Raw genomic sequence first — 9,561 nt, forward strand, 5'->3', positions numbered from 1 at the left:
CCCAGGATGGGATGGCCCACCCAGTGGGGATGACATTTACTGCACAAAGGGATGGTCTCCAGGAGCCTCTTCAAGACCGCAGATGGGAAACACTGTAGCCCTGGTGAGCTGACAGGGGCTTGGGGGTGGGGAGGAGGGCAGCAGCTGTCCACGGGCCAGAGAGTGGTGGAAACAAAGTGCAGGGTCTCCTGGAGTGCGAGGGGAGGGAGGGAGAGCGAGCTCTGGGCCCTGTAGGCTTCCTCATGTCCTTTGGGCTTCTCAGTCTGGCATTCAAGGTTCTGCTCTATCAGGCCTCTGCTGAGCTCTCTGGCCTCACCAGTGCCACCATTCCCTCATGCAGCCACCTTTTCCCTTGCTCCCTAAGCTGCTCCCATTTCCCCCGGCAGCATCCCTTGTCCAGACCTTTGGCCATGCTGTCCCTCCTGCCTAGACTGGCCTCCCACTCCCTCAGAGGCACCACCTACAAGATCAGCTTGTGATCACTTCATCGCAAGTTTCAGTCTGAAACTTCACTTCAGACCTGCCATTGCCAGGCGCCGTAGTAAGCTGAGGAGACCCTAATCACACGTGATTTGGAGGTTGCTCTTGGCAGCCTGGGGGGCTTCAGGCCAGCAAGAGCCCTGGCCAGGCACAAATGGGTCTCAGAAAACACTGGAAGTAAAGTAACGCCCCGCTGTGTCCCACCATTCAGCCGCATGCCACCTGGAGGTCTGGAGCCATCACCAATGATAATTCATACCCTTTCTCCTTTCCCAGATAAAGTCTATATAAGCGTGAAAATCAAACAGATCCCAGCACGGGAGGACACGGAGGTTCACATATTTTGGACTCTGAAAAGCACCAATTTATTGTCACTTTCTCCCGTTTTAAACAGTACTTGCGTCCACCAGGCCCCACCCCCAACCCCAAGTCAGTGGAGAATTATAAGAGGCTGGTCCAGGGCGCACAGTGTGGGCTCAATAACTGCTGACGGCCCCAGCTTTCCGTTCACATCTGCCCGTATTTGCCCCCAGAGACTCCTTGGCACCCACCTTCCTTGCCAAACACTCGTTGGCATTCAAGAGAGATGCGAAGTTTGGTTGTGCCACTGCACGTCCCTTCTCCACAAGGCACCAGTGGGGAATCCCTCGTAGGCTGGTGGGCCCCGGGGCAAAGGGCTCCCCTTCACCCGCACTGATCCCTCCCCTGTTCACAGCCCAAGTCCTCACCAGCTTCGCCTGGCCTGGTGGCTGTGATCGGCTCAACCTCTGCGGGGTGTTTCAGGGACCGAATCCGGCAGCTGCATCTGCGTGCTTTCCGCCTGGCAGCTGTCCGTGAGACCGACGGGTGCGGGGCGGTGCTAGGAGACCCCGCCCCTCGGCCCCAGCCCGCCAGCGCGCAAGGGACTGGGCAGGCGCGGGCCAGCAGGAGACACGTGAGTCCGCGGGGCAGGAGGGGGTCTTCAGTCTCTGGACGAGACCTGCGTCACACATCTCCCCACAACGCACAGGTAAAGTCACCCTATTAGAAGGGGCACCTTGTGAGCCTCGGATCCGAGATAAGTTTGTGGAAACCCAAGGATCCTTGAACTCCCTAGTCCTTTCTCAGGCCAGGATGAGGAGGGCACACCCAGCATCTAGCCTGCTACGTGCGTGCCCTGAGCTGGTCCCCTACAGGCCCCATCGCCTTTACCTTCAACCCGATGTGAGGAGGGGCTGTCATGCCCGTTTTCCAGATGAGGACTGAGGGCTTTCATCCCGAGTTAGACGGCTGGCCAGTGGCAGAGCCCGGCCTTGAACCCGGGCTCTGGGTCTTCATCTAGGTCATTCAGAAGGTAACACGAGGGGAGTTCCCTGGTGGTCCAGTGGTTAGGACTCTGAGCTTTCACTGCCGGGTTCAATCCCTGGTGGGGGAACTAAGATCCCACAAGCCGTGGGGACCAAAATAAAGGTAACACGTGAGGGGGGAGAGGCCCTGTTTGGATGAAAGGGAGTAGGATTTTGGCTTCTGGGGTGGGGTCGGGGGGTGGCAGTGCAGAGGGAGGAGCCCCCACATCCCGGCATGGGAGGTGTGCAGCTGGATCCAGAGGTAGCTGTGCTGCCTTGGTGGCAGGGATTCCTGCTGGGGAGGGAGGTCAGACATCCAAGCTCATCTTGACACAGGAGCCACCTTGCATAATTTCTCTGAGCCCCTGTTTCCCCGTCTGTAACATGTGGATGATAAATAGTACACAACTCATGGGGCTGCTGTGCAATTTAAATGACTTTGACTTAATATGTACAAAGCCCATGGCTTGTACCTGGTGCCTGGCACACAGTTCACTTAGCATTCCTGTCAAAACTTAATTTACGCTTAATAGCCAGCCGGCAACACAATGGCTTATTGTTTTCTTTTTTCTTTTTTTCCAATTTTTAAAAATTGTGGTTAAATACACAACATAAAATTTACCATCTTTTGATTTTTTTTTTTTAAAGAAAGAGGAGGGGAATCAAAGTGGATGATACATGGGTGTTCAGTGTACTCTTCTTTCAGCTTTTCTCCAGGTTTGAGAATTTTCAAAATAAAAACTGGGATATAAGAGGTCCCCATTTGGGGCAAAGCTCTGAGCATTTCCCGGGTTCCTGGGCCAGCAGGATGCACGCAGGACTTGGCTCTCTGGTGTCTGTGACCTGCTCACCCCCACCCACCCAGCCCAGTCTGGAGCCAGCGGGAAGGAAAGTGGGGGACGGAGCCCTTGGTCTGCCCGGCCCTGGGTGGGCCCTTCCACACTTGCACCATCTCCTTCAAGACAGGGATTCTTGGGGCCCAGGTCTACATCTGTGCAAACTGAGGCCGGAGAGAAGTCAGGACTCACTTAAGGTCACACAGCAAGGAAGAGGTGGATCCCAGGTCTGCCTCCTAAGCCAGGCTCTTTCTCTCTGTGGGTGGGTGGGCTTTGTGTCGACCCCAACTCTCCCAGCCACTTTCTTATGCCTTCTGGCGCTCCTTGCCTTCCTGTCCCATCCCAAATCTCTCCCCTGTAACATAAGTTATGACCTTCCCATCCTTGGCAACACCTCTGCCCCTGGGGCCCCCATCCCACTCCTTCCCTTCCTTGGGGTCACATTTCCCAGGAGTCACTCCTGGAGATGGCCAAGTACTACGAGGGTGTGGGTGTGCTCCATGGATTCTGAGCAGTTGGGACTGTTTGGGGCTGTGACTCTGCCTTATCTCGCTTCCCCAGAGCCTGGGTACTATCTTACTGGCAGCCAGGGGCCATTCATCGGCGTTATGGGCAGGCGGCTCTGACAGGCCCCTTGTCTCCATAGACAAGGCCCGGAGGCCGTGGGTGAATGATAGCCATTGAGGCCCTTGGGCTCATTGTCCGTGTAGATGGGGGGGGGATGGCGGGGGGTGGGCAGGGGTGATGAGGACAGCCAGGGTCCTTCCTTCTTCCTGGGGCCTGGCCCTGTGCCAGACCCTCAGCCAAACTGTCCATAGTCCAGGGCTAAGAATATTGGAAGGAGGAAGCCAGCAGCCGGCATGTTTTCACTTTGGGGTTACAACAGACCCCACAGAACTGGGATTTGGCCATCAACCAACTTTAATGTGACCTGGGCGAGTCTCTCTGCTTCATGTCTTCTTGCACCAAATGTGGAGAATCACTCCTTCCTTTCAGGGACATAGAAGGTGGCTGTGAGAAGAGCTGTGTGAGTACTGCCGTTGGGGGAGCCCCAAAACCTGGGCCTATTGTCATTTTTCTCTGGGGAGGATGGGCTTCTGCTCTACAGACCGAGTTCCTTCCCCTCTCCCGACCCCTGCCTACTCTGGGTCCTGAGAAACCCGGACAGGCCCAGAACCAGCCGTGCCTCCCCTCCTACCTGCCCCAACCCCTTCTCCACTGGGCAGTCGGAGCAGGCTCTCTGAAATTTCCATCCCCTGCTCAAAACCCTTCTGTGGCTCCCTGATGCTCCAGGAGAAAGTCCAACCTTGGGCACATGGCTAACGTGACCCATCTCTGCCCTCCTTCCTCCCTCACTGTGCCTCTTCCCCTTCACTCAGTGGCCCAGCCTGTGACCAGACTGAACACTTTGCCATTCTCACCCCCGGGCCTTTGCACATGCTATTCCCTCTCCCCAAGACTAGGCAGGAGTACCCCACCTCCAAGTCCTTTTTGGCTCATTTTTATGTATCCTTCAGGTGTCCACTTAGACCTTCTAGGATTCTTTCCCTGCATCCTAAACTATTTCAGGAGCCCCCAGATCCCTACAAAAGCCAGGGAACTGTCTGCCTTCCCCCTACGCCCCCAGCACCCGGGAAAAGCTTGGCAGAGTGAGCACTTTGTGTTTGTTGAAGGACTGAAGGAATGATCCCACAGATCTAGATACACCTAGCCAGACACCTTGTGACACTAAGGTTTGCATGTGAGTGTGTGCCCGGGGGGTTGGTGTAGGGGGCAGTGGGAAGAGGACTTGGCTTAATGGCTCCCAAGGCCTGACAATCACACCACCAATTGTGGCCACACAATTGGTGAAACAGCTATTTAGTGCCAACCTGTTTAGGGCCCTCCTCAGCCAGTGCACAGAGAGATGCCCCTCTTTCCCCCTCCCCACCTGGCGCCACCTGTCGCTGGGGCAGGTCCAGAAGCAGGGAGGCGGAGGCAGCTGATGTAGTGGCCTTGAGCTTGAAGTCAGACTCCCTCCCGAATCCCACCCCCCACTCCAGGCTCCTCTCTGCCACCAACCAGCATAGGGACGTGAATGGCCACATGTTTCTGCTCTTGGTCTTGGCTTCCCTCTTCTGTAAAGTGGGGCTTCTCACCCCACGTTAGAGAGAGCGATCAGGAACGTCTGTGACACACGTGGCCTGGAGCCTGGACACAGTGAGCGCTCTATTTGTATTAGGAGGAAACCCAGAGCCAGGGGAGAAGTGACCTGTGGTCACGGAGCAAGTCCAGTGGCACAGCCTGTCTGCTCTGCTTTCTTCGAACTGCCCACCCCACCCATCTCTTTTCTCCAGGCTTAAACATATTTTTACCTCTACCTGATGTGATGGTGAAAAGCTAGTATGTTCAAGGTTTCTCCTGGGGGCGATGAAATGTTCTAAAATTGATTGCGGTGCTGGTTGCACAACTCTGTGAATGTGCTAAAAACAATTAAGCTGGGTGCTTTATTTATTTATTTATAAATATTTATTTACTTGGTTGCATCAGGTCTTAGTTGCGGCATGCGAACTCTTAGTTGCAGCACGTGAACTCTTAGTTGCGGCATGCACATGGGATCTAGTTCCCTGACCGGGGATCAAAGCTGGGCCCCCTGCATTGGGAGCATGGAGTCTTACCCACTGCACCACCAGGGAAATCCCTTGTGTTGGGTACTTTAAATGAGTGAATTGTATGCTATGTGAATTATATCTCAATAAAGTTGTTATTTTTTTTTTTTAAAGAGCAATACTGTACAAGAAAAAGTGCTGGGCTTGGAGATGGAGGCTCTGCCTGTTAGTAGCTGCATGAACTTCTTGAGCCCATTTCCCTCATTGGTGACTCGTTGTTCCACACCTTGCCTTCCTCCCAGGAACTTGTAAGATCAGATGGGAAAGTTGAGTTGTAATATGACCAGAGGTAATACCAGTACCAGTATGGTTTCTATAAAAATGGGTTTCTTACTCCAGATATTGGCTGGATAAAGAAATGAACATATACTTCACCAAAGAGGAAATACAAAGTGAAAATACATGGGGAAAAGTGTTCCTCCTCAGTTGTAATCAAAGGAATAGAAACAGTAGTAGCTTTAAGATATCATTTTAGGATACCAATTTTGGTAAAAACCTTTAAAAAGTGGTAATATACTTTGTGCAGGTGCAGTTATGGTAAAATCGATACATCCAGGTACCGTGACATAATATAAAATAGCATAATCCTCTTGGAAATCAATAAAGCAATATATAAGAGCAGAAATAAAGAGTAATATATTAACCAAAAATGTTAACATCTTTGATTCAAGTAATTCCACTGTATGGGATTTATGTTTGGGAGGCACCCACCTAAATGAACATGAAGATGTTCATCAAAATATTATACATAATATTGAAAACATTGGAAGCTTACTATGTCCAATAAATACATTATGGCTTATCCACTTGAAGAAATACTATTAAACCATTAAAAATGAGAATTATAAAAACAACATAGTGATAAGGAAACCGCAAATGACCTAACAGTAAAAGAAAAAAGTAGGAAGCAAAAAGCGTGTGTGATATAATTGTAACTACGTACAACTATATGTAGACTGTGGCAGATTCTGTTGGTGACCAACACAACATTTGTTCCTTTGTCCTTCTCCTTTGTCCTCAAAATACTTGCTTTCTCAGCTTCACTTGAGCTGTGGTAGCCATGTTACCAGTAAGATATAAACCAAAGTCTCCCGGAGGAATTCAGGGAAATATGTTGCTTTACTGATAAATGGGATTCTCACAGCTTTCAACATCCCCTCCCTCTATCCTCATTATGCCTTGAATTTAGGCAAGGTGTCTGGAGTTGCAGCAGCCTCCTTGTGACAATGAGGCAGCAAGCATGTTAAAAGGCAACCTATCAAGGATGATGGAGCAGCAAGATTGAAAGACCCTGTGTCCATGACATCATTGTGCTGCCTCCCAACCTGGAAACAACCTGCTGCCAGTCTTTTGGTATCCAATGAAAATAACCCCCCATTTTATTTAAAGTATTGTTAGCTGCTGCTGAGAGTGTTACTAGCTGATACATGGACAAAGACTTGAAAATACAGTGGATGGTGTATAAGATTTGAAGTTGGACAGACTGGGGTTCCAATCCTATTTCTCCCACTCTGTTATTGTGTGATTTCAGGCAAGCCACTTCCCCTGTGAGCCTCAGTTTCCTCAGCTGTAAGATGGATCTAATGACACCCACCTGTTGGGCTTTTCTTTTTTTTTGAAAAAAAGTCTTATTTATTTATTTGGCTGTACGGGTCTTAGTTGCAGGCTCTTTTAGCTGCAGCATGTGAACTCTTAGTTGTGACATGTGGGGTCTAGTTCCCTGACCAGGGATTGAACCCAGGCCCCCTGCATCGGGAGCTCAGAGTCTTAGCCACTAGACCACCAGGGAAGTCCCCCACCTGTTGGGCTTTTCAGGGATGGAATGACATGATGGACTTCGAAGTGCTTAGGTAACAGTAAAGTGGCATTCAGGTTTAGTCTCATCAAACTAAAAGAGGTAAAACAAAAAGGAAGGAGCTAGTGTGTTAGAGGAGGGGAACTGGTTATGAAATTTTTTTTCCCTTTTTTTGTCTCAAATCTTCAAGGCTGCTCTGGCTCTCTCTCCTCCTGTCGGTGACCCCAGCTTGGCATGGAAGGGTCTGGATCCAAGCCAAAGGGCTGTTTCTTGGTCCTGTGTGGAGGCGGCGGTAGGTGGAGCTCGAGGCTCTCCGCTGAGCTGGGCCGGGGAGTGGGACTCTTCACCTGGCCCTGGCTGACGGATGGGCGCTGAGGAGGCTCGGCATCAGCGGCTGTGACTCGAGGTAAAAATAATCAGGGAAGGACAGCTGCTTCCTTGTCAGCAACCAAGAGGGAAATAAAGCTCATGTCCCCTCCAGCGAAAACCTGCTCTCCGGGTCCCCTGGCTCCTGCCACCAACTGCTCGATGTCTGTGTGCCAATCCAATTTGAATGCCTGCGAGTCACCCCAGAGAGGGCTTATTTTAACTTCATCAAGTGCAGAGAAAAACATCCAGGCTGGAGTGTGGGAGGGGAGGAGTAGCTGCTTGGGGGCCGCAGCAGGGGATGGGATCCGGGGGCTGCTGCCCCTCCAGTGGTTGGACCTGGGGTCCCGGACTCCTAATCTGCTTCAGCCAAGGCTCAGTGAGCACCCCATGCGTGTTCCCCGAGCACCCCGTGCGTGTTCCCTGAAATCGGGAGGATAACGTCCCAACCCCTTGGCCCCGCTCAGAAAGTCCTTTCCGATGTCCTCAACCTCTCCTATCCCCTCGCTTCTCCAAAACCCTCCTCCAGGCTGTCCCAGGCTCTCCACGAAGGCCCAGACAGCCTGTTCTCTCATGTCTGCATGCCTTTGCACTCACCCTGCCTTCTCTTTGTTTCTTTGCCTGGTGGATGTCTATAAATTCTGGAAAGTTCCTAGTCGTGCTTCAAGACTCAGTGTCACTGGCTGCTTCCCCACCCCTCCGGGCAGAGTGAGTTGTTCTCCCTGGATCCCCACAGGATTTTGTACGTCCCTGTTTTCACAAGTAAGTGGGGGGTCTCCCTCCCTCCCTTCTCTATCCTCTCTATCCCTCTCTCCTACCCTGCTGCCAACAAACACACTGAACCCTACTCTACACCAGGCCCTGTGCTGGGTGTCCAGGACAGATGTGAACCCCAGCCGGTCCCTGCAGCACGAGGATAGGTGAGTCTCTGGCCTCGGGGAGAGCACAGCAGCAAAGCTGCCCAGAAACAGCTGCCTCCAAAGGACAAAGTGAGGAATCACGTTTGTTTATGTTTCTGTTTTCCTCCTTTATTTTTTAATCAAGGAATGTGCGCAAGAGATGTTTCTGACTGCGACTCCAATTACAAGAGACTTACATTTTTAGTTCATTCATTTATTGTTTTTCTGTGCACGTAGTGCTTTAATAATGAAAATAACAAGAAATGTTTCAATAATAAAAATGAAAATAATGACAATAATTTAAAAATTAATGTTGACCTTTTTGCCGGGCTTAGTCTCTAAGACCTGCCTCCCCAGGAGGTCATTTTAGTTTGCCTGCACCCTTAAGAGAATAGAGCACAGTGTTCAAGGCAGCCAGAGCCGGGGACAGAGAACCAGGACTTTTGGACACTGCCGCCTCCCTGTCCCCGAGTGGGAACAGGGGTGGTGGTTGAGCCCACGGCCCACCTGGGATTCCCACCTCTGTCCCTGGGTTGGGGGGTCAGTAGTGCAGGGGCAGGGCTCTGGCCTGGGTGGAGGTTGTTTGTTTTGCATGTTTGGTAATTTGGAAACTCTGAAAGTTGAATTGTTCCTTAGGCCACATTAGAATATGCCGGCATCAAGGAGGCTGTGCCAGCATGTCCCAGGCTGAGTCTCTGGCTGGGTGTGGTAGGAGCTGTGGAGGTGGGCCTCTTGGAGGAGGATGGGTAGACGAGGTGAGAGGAAGAAGAGGGAATTCTAGGTGTGCAGGACTGGGAGGGAGGGAGTGAAGACAGGACTAGAGACAGAAATGGGGGAATTAGCAGGGAGGCTCAGAGAGGTAAAGCAACTTACCCGAGGGCACACAGCTGGAGTAGCTGAGATGGGCTTTGACCTCAGCTCTGTGTGACTCTAACACTCACACTCATCTCCCTCTTGACCCCACACGCTGGCCTCCAGATGGACTTTCTTGAGAGAGGTCAGACTGACCCCAGTGGGCTCCTGCATGGTCCTGCTCCTGAGAGGTCAGACAGGGAAGCCCCTTCTGTTAAGACTGAAATCCTGCAGAGTAGAGTGGAGAGTGCCCAGCTGGGAGTCAGGCAAACTGGGGTTCACCACACACTAGCTGTAGAGGACATCTGTCACTTCCTAGGTGCCTAGCACACCCACTTCTTTTGGGGAATGCTCCTCCCC

The 9,561-nt window shown here is 51.7% G+C and overlaps 1 long non-coding RNA gene across 2 annotated transcripts; it reads left to right on the forward strand.

The window, feature by feature from the left end:
• Positions 1-1,403: 1,403 nt before the first annotated feature.
• LOC309804448 lies at positions 1,404-8,580 on the forward strand. Of its 2 annotated transcripts, none has more exons than XR_014294121.1 (5): positions 1,404-1,489; positions 7,275-7,490; positions 8,100-8,212; positions 8,309-8,370; positions 8,495-8,580. It is a non-coding gene; the product is annotated as an uncharacterized lncRNA (long non-coding RNA). The 2 variants fall into 2 exon arrangements; XR_014294122.1 differs by having other exon boundaries at positions 7,275-7,376.
• The last annotated feature ends 981 nt before the right edge of the window (positions 8,581-9,561 follow it).

The sequence above is a fragment of the Mesoplodon mirus genome, assembly GCF_964341445.2.
Source record: "Mesoplodon mirus genome assembly, chromosome: 1".
Classification (NCBI taxonomy): domain Eukaryota; kingdom Metazoa; phylum Chordata; class Mammalia; order Artiodactyla; family Ziphiidae; genus Mesoplodon; species Mesoplodon mirus.